The 19,667-nt window shown below is 44.8% G+C and overlaps 2 long non-coding RNA genes across 3 annotated transcripts; both read left to right on the forward strand.

Annotated features, from left to right (window-relative positions):
- The first annotated feature begins 225 nt into the window (after positions 1-225).
- On the forward strand, positions 226-1,280 carry LOC144703838 (uncharacterized). Its single transcript, XR_013581646.1, has 3 exons — positions 226-395; positions 921-985; positions 1,065-1,280. It is a non-coding gene; the product is annotated as an uncharacterized LOC144703838 (long non-coding RNA).
- A 5,635-nt stretch (positions 1,281-6,915) lies between these two features.
- Positions 6,916-9,957, forward strand: LOC144703241 (uncharacterized). 2 transcript variants are annotated; one of them, XR_013581506.1, is made up of 5 exons: positions 6,916-6,979; positions 7,135-7,196; positions 7,270-7,397; positions 7,541-7,636; positions 9,714-9,957. It is a non-coding gene; the product is annotated as an uncharacterized LOC144703241 (long non-coding RNA). The 2 variants fall into 2 exon arrangements; XR_013581505.1 differs by lacking the exon at positions 9,714-9,957 and having other exon boundaries at positions 7,541-7,768.
- The last annotated feature ends 9,710 nt before the right edge of the window (positions 9,958-19,667 follow it).

Here is a 19,667-nt window from a genome sequence, read left to right on the forward strand (position 1 = left end):
AAATATTGCTCGAAGTTCTCTTGATGAACTCCCGATTATACCTTAAAAATATAAAGTTTGGATCGAAAATGTAATTTATAAAATAATTTTCCTCTCCAATAGGCCGAAATATTTTATTAGATGGACGAGGCGGGGTTAACTTAAGAATCATTCCTTCCACCATAAACTTTTGGTGGAACTGTATTTCGCTTCGCAGGTTAACCAGATATGCCGCCTCCTCGCGGTACCATTTTTGCGATTCTTTTGATTCTTACGTTCTTTCGATTCTTAAAATCCTTACGTTCTTTCGAATATTTAGAATGTGAATTCTCCAGCTCTCAGCCCCGTTCTCCAGCTCCCACCAGCTCTCTCAGCCCCTTTCTCCAGCACCCAGCCGCGTTCCTAAAACGTGAAAGGTATTTTATATCTTGGATATTGTTTGCCTTACTGCCTTATTTGCCTTATCACCTTATAAATCTTGGATATTGTTTGCCTTACTGCCTTATTTGCCTTATCACCTTATATATCTTGGATATTGTTTGCCTTACTGCCTTATTTGCCTTATCACCTTATTTGCCTTATTGCCTTATTATTGCCTTATTTGCCTTATTGCCTTATCGCCTTATTTCAATCTTTCGCTCTCCGTCCTTCCTTCCGCCATAACTTTTTGGTGGAAATGTATTTCTCTTCGCCGACTAAGCAGCTTCGCCGATTAAATTTTTGGTGAATTTTTATACCGCAAATTGATTTTTGGAACGCGAGTTTTTCATATCTTTCGATTTTTACGCATGCCAGATTTCCGGAACGTTCCATCCTCGCTAGCGCAAGGTTTCTTATGTTTTGCGATTCACCGGAGTTTCTCTTTCTTTCTATGCGATTCTTATGTTTTTGCGACTCTTATTTCTCTTTCTTTTTCTCCCTCTTATTCATGATGTTTTTAGAACGCGGGGCGAATTTTACAATGCGGGTATCAACATCACCACCAGGTAATCCGCCAGCGGCGAAGGTTCGATCGCCTTCTTCCGAACTCTTTTAATCCGAATTACTATTTTCCACAACTGTGATTAGAAATCACTCATTTGCAGGGACGAACACCTGGGATTAGTTCGACCTCTGGGTTCATACGCGCGTGATCGATCTGGATAGCTCGCCGGAGATTGTCAAACAGATAACGTTGATTGCGATCGAGCCCGACGTGGAAGTCGAGGTGACCATCGCTGAAAACTTCCCTTCCATTATCTGCTTATTAATCGAGAATCGCTATAGTTATTCTTTCGTTATTAGAGTTGTATTTCGAAGAAGAAGATCGATTGTACGTGAAGATTACGTCGATCAAAGCTCGCCGCGGTTTGGGAACAGCCGGAGATCTGACCAGAGAGGAATGTTCTACGTAGATTACAACAGATGGTCGGCGGGAATATTGGTAGCCTAGGCGCGTGTAGACCACGGGCCAGCTGCCAACGACTCACGACGTTGGGTTTTTCTCCGAGGAGAACAAACGATCAATTTATCTTTCCTTCATAGTAATAGAGATAGATATATTGATCCACTGTTGAATAGATGTATGGATAATTGAATGGACAGAGAGATAGCAAGATAGACTGATCGAAGCTCGATGCGGTTTGCGCATGGCCGGAGATCTGACAAGAGAGGAATTGTCTACGTAGACTGGAAACGATGGTGGGCGGGAATAGAGGTAGACTTGGCGCGTGGAGACCACGGGCGACTTGGCAACGAGTGACGGCGTTCACTTCATTTGAAATGAAGTCACACTTCGTACGGATAAATGAATGGACGGAGGGACTGACCGCGTTGGATTTTTCTCCGAGGAGAACAATCGATCAATTTATCTTTCTTTTATAGAGAGGTAGAACACGTGTACGTTGTACACTGGATTACTGTCCCGACCAATTACAGTTTCTGACACCCGAAAAATTCGGTGACATTATTCGGCGATATTATTTGGTGAAGAACCCACCAATTCTTTAATAAACCAATATACACATGTACGTTGTATACTGGACTATTGACTCACAATCAGGGCCGGTAGCACGTTACCTTTCTCAGTGAGCCACCGACCATAAAGACTTCAGTTTAATTTTTGGTTATTGGAGAAATAAGTTTCTCTTTGACTTAACTCCCTCACAAACCAAACTAATTCCACCTTGACGTCTAACAATTTCTCCTCCTCTTTTGGTGGACGTAGTAGTGTAACTAAGTACCACTCTTCGTGTCGTCCATACAACTTTCTTTACACTGATCATGTTTTATTCACATAGATCCTTTTTAGAAGACACTTATTTTTTGATCTTCAAAACTATTAATAGGTACCTCTTTGAAAAATCTTCCAATAATCAGCAATTCCATTCAGTACTCTATCCTCCGTTCTGATCTTCAATGCTATTAGTAGGTTCTCCTTCCGAAGACAATAATATGAACACCCCCGTTATGAGGAGCAACCGTCGGGCTGAAAGACTTGCATATCGTTGATCCACGGGATCGACAACTGTGCCCACACTCCTCTCAGCTACGCGCGATGTGAAAAATGTTCAAGCCAATTTTCTCGGTACCATGAATGCATCATGTGCTTCGTGCCAGTCAAAGTTTTGGATAGATGAACGCAAACCCAGTTCTAGTCAGCAAAACCCCGTCTTCTACTTATGTGGCAGGGATGGTAAAATCAACTTGCCAACATTCCCCAACCCGCCTCCATTGCTACTTGAGCTGCTTGAGGGCACGACCGATGAGTCCAAGCACTTCCGCAATTTATTCGAGCTTACAATTCAGCATTCAGTTTCACATCAAGCGGTGAAAATTTTGATCGTAACCTGGCCAACAATTCCGCCGGTGTGTACACTTTTCGAATCCAAGGTGCTGTTTATCATCAGATCTCAAAAGCTTTGCTGCCCCTCCCCGGTCATTCTCCTTCTTTTGCTCAAATCTACATCTACGACACAGACTATCAGATAGAGCGACGAAACTCAATCTTCCCTGACTTACATCGCACCATCTTAGAAAAGATCCACTATTGCCTGAATGTGTCCAACCCATTTGTTCATCAATTCCAAGCTAACAATGAAAAAACACTACCCACCGCATCCACGCAAGAGTTTGAGTTACGGGTTGGAGAGCCTTCCATTGCTGACAGACGTTATGCTCAACCCACAAGCTCCGAGATCGCTTTTCTTATGGCTGGGGATGGAAATGAAGGAGACACTAGGCGTAGCATTGTTCTTCGCAAGCGTGGTGGAGGACTGCAATTCGTTAATTAGCTACACGGATATTACGACCCACTCCACTTTGTGCTGCTATTTCCTTATGGTAGTCCAGGATGGAGCACCCAGCTGAAGGAAAACTTCCAAGTAACAATGAAACAATTTTACGCCTACCACTTCATGGTTCGTGACACATCAAGAGTGCTTCATCTCTCCGGCAGGCTTTTCCGAGAATATGTCGTGGACGCTTACGCTAAAGTTGAAGAATCACGATTACATTGGGTTCGTTGCAACCAGACAACATTGCGTGGATGCCTCTATCGAGGATTAGTTGATCAAGTAGCCTCGGACAATGTTGATATGCCTGCGGGACGGATGATCATACTCCCACCTACATTTACTGGCGGACCACGCTACATGCAAGGGTTGTACCAGGATGCTATGGCCATCGTACGAAAGATGGGAAAGCCTGATTTATTTATCACAATGACTTGCAATCCAAAATGGCCAGAAATCACACAAGCTCTGCTCGTTGGCCAGAAGTCACATGATCGATTTGATATTTGTTGTCGCGTTTTCCGCTTGAAACTAAAGGAGCTTCTCCGTTTGTTAATCGAGAAGGAAGTATTAGGCAAAGCAAATGGACGTGTGTACGTCGTTGAATTCTAAAAACGTGGTCTCCCACACGCTCACATGTTATTGGTACTGGATACTCCCCACAAGCCGAAAACCCCAGAGGACATTGACAAGACAGTGTGCGCTGAAATTCCTGATCCCAGCGACAAAGATTTATTTGACTGTGTCACCACGCACATGATCCATGGCCCCTGCGGTTCTGCAAACCCAAGATCCCCGTGTATGAAGGAAGGTAAGTGCTCTAAGAAGTTCCCAAAAGAGTTCATAGACTCCACGCAAGTCAACAATGATGGGTACCCTCTCTACCGACGTCGCAACAACGGGCAATTCATCCAAAAAGGGTTCGCATGTCATTGAAAACCGTTGGGTTGTCCCATACAATAAATATTTGTGCAAGGCATTCAACTGTCACATTAACGTGGAAATTTGCTCTTCCGTTCAGTCAGTGAAGTACCTGTACAAGTATGTGTACAAGGGCCACGATCGCATTCAGGCAAGAGTTTCTGCTACAAACCTCGGCACTTGCAGTACCACTCCCTATACTCCGCAGGACGAAGCCCAAGAATATCTGGACGCGCGATACGTATCTGCATCAGAGGCATTCTGGTGAATTTGCGAGTTCAGCCTACAAAAAATGTACCCAACAGTTTTCGCCCTACAAGTTCACGATGAGAATATGCAAACCGTTGTATACGTAGAAGGAGAAACAATTGGTGAAGTCATGGGTAGGTCGGATCGCACGCCACTCACAGAGTGGATGCGTTACAATAGGGAGCATCCGGACGATATTCAAGCCAAACATATGTTGTACTGTGACTTCCCCTCATACTATACGTGTAACGATTCCACCCGACGTTGGACACGACGTCAACGACAACAGTGCATTGGAAGGGTCCACTTTGTCTGTCCTCGCGACACTGCACAATACTACCTCCGATTAATGCTTCATCATGTTCCAGGAGCTACCTGTTTTGACAATCTAAGGACCGTTGCTGGTGTTCTCTATGACACATATCAGGGTGCTGCAGTTGCTCGTGGCCTACTCCACTCTGATGCAGAGTTTGACAATGATCTGTCTTTGGCAGCAGGTGTCGCTTCTCCCCGTCAAGTTCGCGAGCTCTATGCGATGATGTTGCTCTACTGTGAAATCTCCAACCCTCTTATGCTTCTCCAGAAACACCTTGATGCTATGTCGGATGACCTACGTTTAACCAGCCAATCACAAGACCCACATCATCTACAAAAAAAAGTACTGATCCTAATCGATTCAATCCTCTATCACAATGGATCTTTGCTCGCGTCATTCCCAGGGTTACCCCGAATAGTCGAAGACCAGTCAGTACATGTCACCAGCAGGGCAATACATAGATACAACATCGAGAATGCAATCCTCACCGCAGAACACCTACAAAGCATGCTGAATGAAGAGCAGAGACAACTTTACGGTGCTGTATTTGAAGCAATCGAATTTCCACAACATGCTACTATGGGTAATGTCTTCTTCGTCGATGGGCCTGGTGGATCTGGTAAGACGTTCCTCTACTCGACAATTCTTGCAAAGATAAAGGCCTCTCGCCTGTCGGCATTGTCAACTGCAACAAGTGGTATTGCCGCGCTCCTCCTCGAAAGCGGGCGAACCTTACACTCCACATTCAAGATTCCTATTCCTGTAACTCACGTCTCAACATGTGGATTTTCACCTGATTCGATGATCGGCCTCCAGATTCAAGCGGCAAGTATTATAATTGTTGACGAAGCACCAATGATGCACCACCATGTCTTTGAGACTCTCAATCGAAGTATTCGCGATGTGATGAAGACTACCAACCCATATTTGGAAAATGTTCCTTTCGGCGGCAAAGTTGTTGTGATGGGAGGTGACTTCAGACATATGCTTCCAGTAATACAGAAAGGCTCCCGCGCAATGATCACCAATTCAGCCCTTAACCGAAGTGAGATATGGCGACATTGCTCTGTTTTCCGTCTCAAAACAAATGTCCGTGTTTCGCCAGACCAACGAGCATGGAGCGAGTTCTTACTTGCTGTTGGAGAAGGACGGGCTGGCACAGATGTCTGTCTTCCAAATGAGATACGCCGCGTATCCTCCCTAACAGATCTCATTTCCCAAGTTTATGGTTCCTTCGATGATGATGAAACTCAGCTGTTGACGAAAACGATCTTAACCCCGCTGAACGATGATGTCGTTGAGGCCAACAACATGGTACTAGGCGTCTTCCCCGGTGAGACAATGGAATAGTTAAGCTCCGATGCAATCCCCCCCGGCGAAGTCCACAACGAATCCCTGTACCCGATTGAGTTTCTGAACACAATTGATGATGCAACTATGCCACTGCACAGGCTCCGTCTTAAGATTGGGTGCATAATAATCCTCATCCGAAACTTGAACACATTACAAGGCCTTTGCAATGGGACTAGGCTAAGAGTTGTTAGCTTCTTTCCAACAATGGTGCAAGTCAGTATCATCAGTCAAGGAAATTTCTATGGTCAAGTCCACCTCCTACCACGGATGTCGCTCTACCCATCTCAATCAAGGCTTCCCTTTTGATTCAAGCGCCTTCAATTCCCAATTCGGCTGGCCTTCGCAATGACGATTAATAAATCCCAAGGCCAAACTCTTGACACTGTTGGGATATATCTACCAAACCCGCTTTTCACTCATGGCCAGCTCTACGTCGCCCTCTCAAGAACAAGACTCGGTCCAACAGGAATCGTGTTCTGTGATGGTGGGAAAAATCGATCGCACGTGACTAATGTTGTTTACACGGAGATTTTCCAAAAGTCGACGTTGCGATCACGACCGAGGCGATGAGCATCTCCATACTCCGTTACACTCTCCAGTACACTCTCGAACTTGCCCTCCACAACATATTTGCATTGCTATCACAATCTCAACGCCCCATAAATGGATCCTTCAGGTGACACGGGGCTACGGCATGATTCCCTCCTCCCCAACCTGCAACCAAAGCAACAAGCAGACCCAAGAGGGGATAAATAAATCTTGATTTGCTCACACTACAATACATAGCATTTTACTACTACTCACTGTGAATTGTTTTTCTTATGAAGCAATCGGATAATTATCGAGAAGCCCATCGGTGCGGAATATCGTACGCTACGACAATGGCCAGGTAAGGTCGACCCATTCATCTAATGTCACCTAACTATTACTAACTCTAACTGGCTACAAGCAGACCCAATAGATGATAGCTAAGATGTAAATTACTGACATTAGGGTACATAATATTTTACTACTTATCGCCGTGATATTTTTCACTTCTGATAGCAATCGGGTAATTATGGAGAAGGCCATCAGTGCAAAATATCGAAGGCTACTGCAATAGCCAAGTAAGTTCGGTCCATTCAACTAATGTCGCCTAACTTTGATTATCACTGAGTTTCTACAATTATTCTCTCGCAGTGTCTGAAACTTTCCCATACGTATTGCACGATCAATAAGCCACAACAACTTATCAGAACTACACATTTAATCCACTCCGCACGACGTGAGGCCTGCTCAGACGTGGCATGTTTTCTCCCATTCGAATGGTAATTTCATTCCACGGGGTTCCGTTTATAATTGAAGTTTATATCACATTGAGCATTTTATGTCCTACAATTGTTGATTTTTTGCAACACACAATTTAATCTTCCACTGAAATTCTGATGTCAATTTCAAATGTGAATTATAGCTGTGGAGTGCACCAATTTTTGTTGCGGCTGTGTTATTTATCCACTGTATGGTCATACCCCATGCGAGCTTTGCAAGCGGGCACCACTAGGAGGAGGTTGAATCTTACTCATTTCCTCTCATAATTAACCACTTTATTGGGAATTACGTCTTCTTCCAACTGTTAAATTGTCTCCCGCAATATTGCTCTGATATCTGATACTACTGTTTTGATTAATCAGTGCACTTGCTGATGGCGCGTCACCACCGGACGTCATCGAGCCAGCAGCAGAGGAGCAGCAGGACTTCCCCGACCCAACACCCGAGGAGCCGGCACTACCCAGCTCGCCACCGAGACGAGTCCAGCCACCACGGCGAGCCGCCGCAGCAACACGGGATTCCGCATTCCGTTACTCGGCATGACGCGGACGCCGACCACCGGAGCACACCGACACCTTCGGTTACCTTATTCTATAGCTTTTCGGTTTTATCGTGTTGTCGTGTAGCGGGGAAGGCTCCACATGAGGAACTCTTTCACCCCCCCCTCGTTATGTTGGGCCTGACAAGCCCATTTTCATTATTTCCTTTCCTTACCTTGTTTGTTTTGCTGTTTTTGGACTTAAGGAAGGGCCTATCTTCACCCATATATAAGGGGAAGAGGTGGGCACTTCCCCTTACTTTGCCCTAAATTTGAAGATTGGTATTTTGAGAAGAAGGGTCAGGTCGTGGAGAAGAATAGAAGAAAGAAGAAGAAGAGGAGGAGGAAGAAGAAGAGGAGGAAGAGGAGAAGGGGGAGAGGAAGGAGGAAGGGCAGCCGCCACCGCGCCGCCGCCACGCCCGCCAAGACGCCGCCCGCTGCCGCCGCCGCTGTGGCGCCTGCGCCCGCCGCCAGCCGCTTCGCCCGCCGCGCCGCCGCCAAGGCGCACGCCGCCACGCGCGCCAGCTGCCGCCGCCCGCTGCGGCCGCCGCGCGCCGTCGCCTGCCGCTGCTGCCGCCGCGCAGCCGCTGCCACCCGCGCGCGCCGCTGCGATGCGCGCCCGATCGCTGCCGGCTCGCGTGCCGGCCGCGCCCGCGCCGTCGCGCCGCGCCACCGCCTTGCGCCAGCGCGCCGCTGCGCGCCGCCGCCGCCGCCGCGCGCCCACCGCCGCGCGCCCGCCGCCGCGCGCCCATCGCCGCCAGCTGCGCGCCGCGCGCTGCTGCTGCGCGCTTACCGCCAGCGCCCACCGCCCGCTGCACCGCTGCTGCGCGCTGCCGCCCCGCGCCGCGCCCGCCGCTTCGCCGCGCCCGCTGCCGCGCTGCCGCCGCCGCGCCGCCGCGACGCTGCGCCCGCGCCGCCAGCGCGTCCACCACCGTCGACCACATCTCCCGCGCTCGCTCGCGCTGACTGCGCCACGACCGCCCCTCCGCACCAGTCAACCTCCGGCGCACCCGACTACTCCCTCCTCCGGAATCAGTTGGTGCGAAAATCCCGTCGCCAGCGCGACGAAGGTACTCTGCTTTCCCTAGACTCTTTACGTCATTTATTTCCGTCAGTATTCTTTCGTATTGCCTCCACCGCGCTCGGGTTAGATAGGTGAGTGGGACAGATTGAGGGAACGACGAAACAAAGACGGCGTCTTACCTGTCGATGCAGTCGGGACGCCCGGCGCGTGTGAGCATTCCAGTGGAGTTGCCCCATTCGACGGCGTGCGGCGCCTCGACCCACCTCGGACGACTTGGAGGGCTGGACCGACCCAGCTTGGCGACCCGTCCCGCTCGGGTTGGCTCGTAGCTTGTCGGCGCATTGCACGCGTACCGTTGTAGAATCATCGCCGTCCTCGTCGCCATACATATATTTCTGTTCTCCGCATATCCATCGGTTGACGTCGTGGACGTAATCCGATCAGTTAGCGATACGACACCGAGTTCCTTCCTTCGGTGGCGGTCGGACGCCGTTGAGACGACGTCCGGCATCACTTGCCCTTCTACCTCCCGAAAATCATTACTTCCCCCGACTCAGCCTACTCAGCTATGTCAGCCCGCTCTTCACTGTCGAAATCAGGGAAAAATTTACAATTAAACATCGAGCCAAAAACAAGTCAAAATTTACCCCGTTCTCCGGTCGCTTCTTTCAAACATGTCTTGCTCCCAGTGGAAAATCATCAATTTTTGCCCAACTCAAGCCAAATAATTACTTACTATTTCATTCCTTCCAGGTGGAACGTCAGGCTGAGGGACTTCTCTTTCATTGCGGCATCTTCCCCATAGCCTCTACTGGGGTCTAAAAAATTTCGCTCAGCACGGCCTGCCAATGCCATTTCTCATTAGCATCCACTGCACTAGATATCACATCAGCACCACAAAATTTATTCGCCAAAACAAATTTGCTTCTACATCCCAAACTTGCCCTGTTAAACTATAACCATTCAGTTCAGCACGGTAACGGCCCTGCTTTTCATATTCATCTCTCTACCTTGCGCGAGCATTGCGAGCGGGCCCCACTAGTATAGGTATAAGGGATTTTAGGATAATAATATTGGTCGGGAATTCGATTACTATTATCTTTTAAATGCTAGACAAGGAAAATATAGGAAGATGTATCTATAGATGAATAGGTGGAAGATAAAGGGGTAGTTGGCAAGGTCAAGAATTCTCAAGAAGGAGAGAAAATGAAGTGAAAACATGAAATAATTGAGAGGGAATTCCGAGTGTTTGTGGAAATGCCAAAGGGAGAGAGAAAATAGTTATCTCATTTTTTATGAAGAAATAGAATTGCGTTAATTTATTTATAAGCATAACAATAGTAGAATAAGATGGGTAATTGTTTACCTAAAAGAACCAAATATTTTTAATATGATTTTTAGTTGCTACTTTTTATGCTTTATGGTTTCCCATTAAGTGTGTGACCCACATTAATATAACTCATAAATTATTAGATCTCAACATCATGTGGGATATTCCCCATCAGCTTTAGATCTCCAATGATCGGTGGCACAGTCCTCAAGGTTTGTCACTCATGTCTCTCATTTTCTATCACTCTCTCAAAAAACTCTCTCCAGGTCCAGGATTGTCACCACCACTGAATGAAAGAATCAATAGGAATGAAAATAAAATGAAGTTTCAAGAATTAGTTTCAAATTCACCCAGAAAGATGATATAAAAATGATCAACTTCAGATTTTAAGGGGAAGGAATATCATATGACTGTAGACGGTCGATGTAGGTTTAGTCCCCACTGTTCTCTGGCATCCAAGCTGTGATTTTATTCATCTCCGTTGCTGAAAAGTGCTCGCTGGCACTGGAGATGAATGCTGGGGGCTGAAGTAGCTGGCGGTTTCCCTTGGTTGTTTGATTCCTGGTCTAGAGGGTTTAACCACTGTAACTAATTGAAGCCATGGGCCCTTGTAGTTCTAGTGGTCCTTAGAGCTGCCGGATGTTTCAGTTGGTTAGCATGTTCCTCTTCGTTAATGTGGGTGGCATTGCTGATTCTTCGCATGAAAGAGGAAGAGAGAGACAATGAGAGCCGATAATGGATTTGACCGTTCAATTTTCTTAAATAAGATCAACGGTCAAATTAAATCACATCATTTTAAAGAAAGCCCTCTTTGAGATGGGCTTCACAATGGGTCAGCCACGAGCCCTTTCTCTGCTTATGCCTTTGTTTCTTCATGATACAACCTGTGGGTTGCATTCCCTCAGCCCTAGGCCTGATCCACACCTTTCCAAAAGTGCAAATAAAGTTATCCCATATGGAAGGTAACTAAAAATCGAAGGCCTAGATAAATACAAAAGGTAAATATACATGAAATTAAAATAGCTTGTCATGCACGTGGAGCATGTTCAACTTTGTTTTATCTTTTGGTGGTCTGTTGCAGCTATGATTACCTTGAGGCCTGTGGCTGTGCTCTACACTTCAAGTGCATGACAGATGCGATTAAGACTGGCATTCCACCCTTGCAGCTGTGCGCAGGTGCGTCTGCCTTGGTGCGAATGGTCTTGGCTGAGGCAGCCTTAGGGGGTGATTATCAATTGCATCAGAAACCTATTTTTTCATTATTTTCATTATTTTGTATAGTTTATTTTCATAGCTTTATTCCCAAGAAAAGCCATACACTATACTAAAAGTGTAGAGGTTACATTGATTGCCTTAATTATGCATAATTCCTACTAAATTCATGAAGAATAAGAAACATTGTGGAAGATGTGACTTACTGAAGGAAGTAAGACTTATCCTTCATCAAACCAAACCTATGCATCATAATTAAGTCTTATATGTAAAATATAACCTTTAGAATGATAAAATTCATGCATGACTTTTGATACATCAAAACCCATATTTATGCATGCATGATTTTTCATATGTCAATACCCATATTCATGCATGCATTTTATGATTTTAAATATTATATTTTGTCTAACATATTGAATTATGATACATATGCCTTTCAATTTGATGATTAAATTGCATTTTACGCATTAATTCAAGCATGATAAATATATATTTTTATTTTTCCAATGATTTAAAATCATAAAATATTGAATGGGAAAACAACTATAACCTCAATAATTTTAGTGCATCATAATGTTTTATAGAAAATATGAGTTAATTTGTAATAAAAATACAATAAATGAATCTGAAACAAATGCAACAGCCATAACTGGGAGAGCTAATGCAGACTGTATGACGTAACTCGGGCCACGTGCCACATCCACAGCTGTGATAGCTAAGGAAACGGCACCAATTTGATGAAACAAAATTAGGGATATAATTTTTTTTTTGATATTAATTTTTACCTCAATCAAATAATATTCATAAAATTTTAATATTACCCAAAGATGTATAGCATAGTGTAAGGTCATCTCCCCAAGGATTCCCATTTAGAGATACAATTACATAAAGAGTTAGAAGGGAGGAAATATATGTATTAAGATGATATATCTAGAGAAGGAATGTTTTAATTGTTTAAATGCTTGATAATCAAAATGTAGGAAGATATATATCTATATATATATAGATATAGATATAGATGGATAGGTAGAAGATAAATAGGTAGTTGGATAAATATGTGCTTATGGAAATGCTTAAATGAGAGAGAGCAGTCATCTAATCTTTTTTATGAAGTTCTGCTATTTTTATTTAATTACAAGCAGAAAAATAAGATGGGTATACTATTGGAGAATTTTTTATTGAAATAAAAATGTGGAAAAATGAAAAAAATATTTTGATATTGAGACAGACACCTAGAGCTCGACAAATTGCATGAAAGAGAATTTATTAAAAAATATTGAAAAATTCATGCTTTGATTCTACGATCATATTATTTAGGATCATATTAATATTCATATATGAATTTGTAAAACGCATTGTCTTACCAGAATTCTTTGTCAGGCTAACACATGTCACCAACTTTGACTGAACAACTAAAAAAGAAGTGAAAATAAAGAAGATTACCTTTCTCCATTCATGGTTCAAGATAGTTTCAATAACAATGAAAACATGAAGCTCCTCCCAAGTAAAGCTGGGTTTAATGGGATGGGAGCGCTATAAGGTCTTCCTTGGCTGATATGGGACCACTCCTAGGTGTTTTTTATCAACCACTAAGCAAAGATTTGCTTTCCTCTTATCAGAAGTGGCTCGATGGTGATGGCCAAGGGAAGAAATGAACATCCTTCCTCCATGCCATTAGATTTAAAATTCAAGGGTTTCACAATATGAAAAATTACAGCGGTCAAGCCATCTCAGGTCTAATGGATCATGTGTGCGCTAAAATGAGTTAGAGCTTGTCATATCCCATTCACTACCTAAATGATAAAAAAAAGGAAATTAGAAAGATGCATTAATGAATATTAACCATAAAATCTTCTTTAAGAAGATCCAAGGTCAAAGTTAAATCATTTTATTTTAAAGAAAGCTCATTCTCACACAGGATTTGGCCAGGTTAACTCGAAGCACAAAATTCAGTTTTTATCTTTATTTTGCTCGGACTGTGGCCTGAGGACCTCAGTTAACTTATTTTATATGCCTTGGCGTGGTCTGCATTTGAGAAAAAAAGATTAATGGGTTAGTCCCACTGAAATTTTGATTTCCATTTGAGTCAAGGAACCATAAACGGTGCCACAATTGAAGCCTACAGCTAGAGCCATGGCCTACGGGTTGCCTTAGCTCTCATCGCTGCAGTTGTGGCTGCCAGTTTTGCCCCTTTTAACTAAAAAAATAACCTTTCCTTTCTATGAAAATGTATGCTGTAATTAAGGTGTTGAGGTTATATTGATTGTGTCATTCATGCATGAATCATGAGGAAGATAGGAAAAATGAGAATAGCTACATCATATTTTAATAATTCATGAAATTGGATTTACTCATCAAACAGATAGACATATGTATCCCAATTATATGCTTTAGACAAGATATAAACTTTTTAAAATTATAAAAATGGATGCATGTATTTAGATATGTCACTTCAGTGATAGATATTATATGCTTTGTAAAAAGGGTTCCAAGAGAAACTTGGGAAAGATGGGTATATCATTTATTTCCTAGTCGAGTGAGTGAAACACAAATGTCAATATTGAATGTTCCTTATTCCTTTTCCTTACGTATATCAAGGGTAAAATAAACATTTTTATAAGAAAACATAAAGAACAATGATAAGAAGACTATGGTCAAAATGAACAGTTCTGTAAGAAAAAGAACACACACACACACACCTGAAATACATCGTGACAGTATCAGTAATAGGACACCAAAAATAGTAGTTGTGTATCGAGATTGGCAGTCTTCAAAATTTAGGCTAAGGATGAATTGACACCAGCGAGAAATTAAATGGTGCTCCAACACCTAGTAGAAATCAGTCATCGGACTATTTTTGCCCATTACAAAACCTAATCAAGCTGGAGATTGACCATGGAGTTGGCAACGAAGATAATAAAGAAAAACTCCAAATCATCAAAAACCCAGGTAAGGAGAAGTCTGTGGATGTTTTAGTCCTTTTCAGGAAAACTTGTACTGTAACTGTTCCAACATCGAAGTAAGTACGTCTCCGTTGAATCCACCTGGTTGCTAGAATGGTATACAACTACCCAAGGGCTCATTCAAATCTTTCCAAAAAACTCATCCTCTATCTATGCCTATTGTCTCCAATAAAATAATTATGAGATCATCCATCCTAATTACATGAGAGAGAGAGAGAGTAAATAGTACTACTCCATCTAGATGTTTTGATGTCATCATAGAACCAATGCATATGAATGTTTAGGTTACATGATTAAAAAAAAAGATATCATCATTTTTTATGACATCCTAATTCACCAATCTGATGACATTAAATGTGATATCAATGTGATTTAATTGCTACCCAGGTAATTCCATCATCTAGTGCCTTTTTATTAATAGGTAACTGTATAAGGATATCAAAATATATTGATATAAGAACAGTAAAATTCTATTGATTTGATGATGATGGTGCTGGGATTAGTAGACTTGATGGATTGTGATTTCTTTTAATGTCATCTTGAAACTAAAAAATATAGAGAATGACACCACCTTTGCATGATTAAATTTGTGATTTCTTGGTTCCTCGATGAGTATCCTTAAGGAACTTAAAATTCTGTTATCTATATATATCCTCTGAACTATACTCTAGAATTATGACTAAATTTTCTTAGCCTCAAGTCTCCTAGGTGATGGAAATATATGTGGCTGGCAAGCCAATCACACATTCCATGTCTCCTTCTGTGATCTGTGTGATGCTTATAGTGAAGTCCATGACTACATGATCGGCTTAGTGCATTATGATGAGATCATAATATACAGATCACTAGTTTTTAAGCATGTATTCTATACCTATTCCAAGGATACGCGAGAAGGACATCGAAGTATCCGAATTGAATAACAATTTCTACCCTCACTCATATGATGAGTATGGCCATTCTCGTAGCCATAAGTGTGGAGACAGTAAGGATAGATAGTGGATGCTCTTTCATGGAAACAGTTCACTGAATTGATCCTTATGAATCCCTTAATGGTATTATACCAAACTGTCAATCAGGTCACGTCACGGTTGTAAGTGGTCTTTAGACGTGAGACCTCAAATACGTCTTGTGGACAGACAATTGTACTTTGACTACGACCTACGTGTCCCTAATCATGGGATTATAAGAAGTTCACGAAGATGATAGAGTGGTCAAGATGGGATTGTCCACCCTCAGTATAAGAGGTGATAGCTCAAGGAAGACAATACGGTGAAGTCCTTGGCCAAGGCAGTGAAATATCGGAGAAGAGTTCTTCGATGATTTCTGAATGCATTAAAGGATTTGGTCCAGGCAGTGATTTAGTGATAGACATAGCACTGAAGAGTTGTTTAACATGCTTGGCTAGGCTCGTTACTTCTCATGGATGGACTTGAAGAGCGGGTACCACCAAGTGCGGATCAAGGAGGGGGATGAGCCAAAGACGGCATGCATGACGCTACGGATCATTTGAATTTTGTGTGATGCCCTTTAGGCTCACGAACGCTCCTGCTACTTTTTGTTGCCTCATGAACTCAATTTTTTGGGACTATATCGATGATTTTGTCATTGTACTTGGATGCTATTCTCGTATACAGCCAAAGCTTGGATGACCATGTGAGGCACCTGAGGAAGGTGATGGCCAAGTTGAAGGAGCACGAGCTCTACCTCAACTTGAAGAAGTGTGAGTTTGTTTTACAGGAGATTGAGTTTCTCGGACACCTAGTCGGGAAGGGAAGTGTGCGCATGGATCCCTCGAAGGTGAAGGCCATCAGGAATTGGACAGAGCCAAAGGGAGTGCCACAGTTGAGATCTTTCCTTGGTCTGGCTAAATACTACCGGAAGTTTGTCAAGGGCTTCTCCCGACTAGCTGCCCCACTAACGGATTTGTTGAAGAAGGACGTCAAGTGGCACTCGACAGACCGGTGTCAAAGAGCATTCAACAAGTTGAAGAGTGCAGTCTCTAGTAAACTGGTGCTTCGATTGCCCAAATTCGACAAGCCATATGAGGTACACACTGATGCTTCTGACTTTGCAATTGGAGGTGTCTTGATGTAGGATGGTCACCTTGTGGCTTATGAGAGCCACAAGCTAAAAGACACGGAGAGAAGATATTTGGTGCACGAGAAGGAGATGACTACGGTGGTACATTGCTTGAGAGTTTGGCGCCACTATCTCCTTGGAGGAAAATTTGTGGTCTACACCGACAATGTGGCCACGAGTTGCTTCGAGTCCTAGAAGAAGCTGAACCCGAAGCAAGTGAAATGGCAAGATTTCTTGGCAGAATTTGACTTCGTCTTGAAATACAAGCCGGGGTAGGCTAATCAAGTTCTCGACGCCTTGAGCTACAAGGAACCAGAAGTTTTAGTGGCTGCACTTTCAGTAGTCCAAGGAAGCATTCTTGATGAAATCACGTTGGCGCTGAAAGATGATCCAGAAGCCGTTCACCTCATGAAGCACATTGCTTCAGGCAAGACGAGGAGATTCTGGACTATAGATGACATTATTTTTGCAACTGGGAACATGCTGTATGTGCCGCGTGCGGGTGGGCTACGCTGGAAGCTCCTCTATGGGGCACGCGACACACCCGACACTGGGCACCCAGGGCAGGTGCGGATGCTTGCACTCCTGTCCAGCAGCTATCACTTGCCGGGGATGGAACGAGATGTGGAGGCTTATGTTCGTTTATGCCTGCTGTGTCAACAAGACAAGACGGAGCAGGCAAAAACTGCAGGAACGCTGGAACCACTCCGAGGGCGAGCCAACCATGACAGTCTATTTCAATGGATTTCATCACTTGCCCTCCGCGTGTGAGTGGGGCCGATGCCATCTTGGTGGTCATGGATTGTTTCTCTAAGTATGCGATGTTCATCCCCACCACGTCAGAAGTGCATGCAGATGGCGTGGCTCGTCTGTTCATGTCCTATGTGGTGAAGTATTGGGGTCTTCCACTAGACATCATTAGCAATCGTGAGAAAAGATTCACGGGTCATTTTGGGGAGTCGTTGTTCAAATACATGGGCTCCAAGCTCAAATTTTCTACGAGCTTCCACCCCCAGACAAATGGTCAGAGGAAAGGTGTAAACTCCATGCTCAAAGAGTATCTGTGACACTACGTTTCAGTCAATCAGGAGAATGGGGTGGAGCCACTGGATGCAACATAATTTGCACACAACATCAATCGGCGCTCGGCTACAAGTCACTTGCCGTTTGAGATTGCAACGGGAAGACAACAACTAACCGCACCGGAAGTGTTGAAGATAAAGGGGAACATACATTTCTCCGGGGCCTTTTGCTTTGCGTGCGATTATCATGCGCGCATTGAGGAAGCCTGTGAGGCACTAGAACGTGCTGCTCAGAGGATGAATAAATATACAGATCAACACAGACGGGACATGGAGTTCCAAGTCGCCAACCTGGTTCTGTTGAAGACCAATGTGCAGATGTTGAAGACAAAGCAAGCAAAGCAACGACACAAGGGTCTGGTACCTCTCTACGATGGGCCTTTCGAGGTGGTAGCTAAGATCAGACGAGTTGCCTACTACTCAACATACCCTGTCGGCTAGCGGTCCATCCGGTCTTTAATGTTTCACTTCTAAAGAAATATATACCAGAACTGGAAGATACGGCGAGGAACCAACCCCATCGTGCACCGCTGAATGTGCGAGCACATTTCGACCAGGAGGCAGAAACGGTCCTAGCGAAGAGAGAAATGGACCGAGGAGGACGTCATGGTTGCTATCACAAGATTGAGTATCTCATCAAGTGGAAGAACATACCAGCTGAATCAGCAACATGGGAGCGCGACTCAAATTTATGGCAATTCGAGGACCTATTGTGAGCATATGAAGCAGAGCAGTTGGCATCGATGAGGGGGGTCGACAAGTTCAAGCGGTGGGGGCGTGTTAAGCCCCTAACTAGGCGGGATTCCCTGCCCAGAGGCCTGCGTACTTTTTGGGAGGGCGTGTTCGCATGAGACTCACGACATTTAAGGATTGAGTCATATTTAGTGCTACATGCACTAAGGGTAGCGATGCCCAACCTGATCTTCCAAGCCATCGCCCCCGTATGTGGTGATACACTACAGACGGTGCGCGTGCCGTTCGCGCCTAAAGCGGAACAGATCAGGTGAAGTCTGTGCATACTGGGTGCGCGAGCCGACAAACGTGAGCGTGCGCGTGCCAAGCGCCACGCGCGGGTGCCAACGCTTTGCGTGAGCACCAAGCAGGAGCATGGGACGCGCAGGTCGGGCGACATGCCACGGGTGCAGCACGTGGAGTTGTGCGGGGTGCCGCGTAGCGCCAGGGGGGTAGTGCGTGCATTGTATGTGCGGGGTGCAAGGCTGGGAGACATTCCACCAGGAGACTAAGGCAAGTGGAGCACAAAGAGCGCTGAGGCGGCATGGGGGAGTGCGTCATCCCAGCGACAGTACCGAGTGCACAGCGCTCGGCTTGAGGCATCAAATGCGATGGCGTCATGTAGGCTGCGCGCGATAGGTGTCACTGCGGGTGCTGGTGGCGTGTGTGATCATCAAGGCAGGGATGACGTATGTGATTGCTATGCCCACGGCCCACGGCGCCCGGCCCGCGGGCACATGTGTAGGGGAAGAGAGGGGGCGTGCACGCGGAGCGATGGGCCTCGAGGCGAAAGAGGCAACACTACCCCAGCATGTTGCGCCTCATCTCGTTCGGTTGTATCACCCCTCGTCTTCCCCCATGTAACAATCTTGACTACGATGTAACCTTTCTATGATATCAATGCAATGACCCTATTCCTCTACGGGGCTACGTACCCACTCTCTCCTCTAATCCCTTCTATGCAATCTTAAGCAATCGTAAAGACTTTTGTTGCAAGAGATCAAGGCTGCTCAGTGTTCTTCTCCAAGCTTTAAGGCTGGCACGCACCAAATTTGAGCGATAGACATAGCTCAGGATTTGACACTAACTCGGATGACCGATTAGGGTTTGACAGTTGACCACACCCTAAGTTGACCAAGGAGCATCAAGTGGATGAGGAAATATACATACACGGTAACCGATGACGAACATGTTCCATGAGTGACTTGATATACACTCCTTTGTATCTTCTAGAGCACGAGGTGTAGCTTGGCACCCCACGTGTTGGAGACTCAACCTTTTGATTGGGTGAAATCAAGGCGATGAT

The sequence above is a fragment of the Wolffia australiana genome, chromosome 5 (assembly GCF_029677425.1).
Source record: "Wolffia australiana isolate 7733 chromosome 5, ASM2967742v1".
NCBI classification, from domain to species: Eukaryota; Viridiplantae; Streptophyta; class Magnoliopsida; order Alismatales; family Araceae; genus Wolffia; species Wolffia australiana.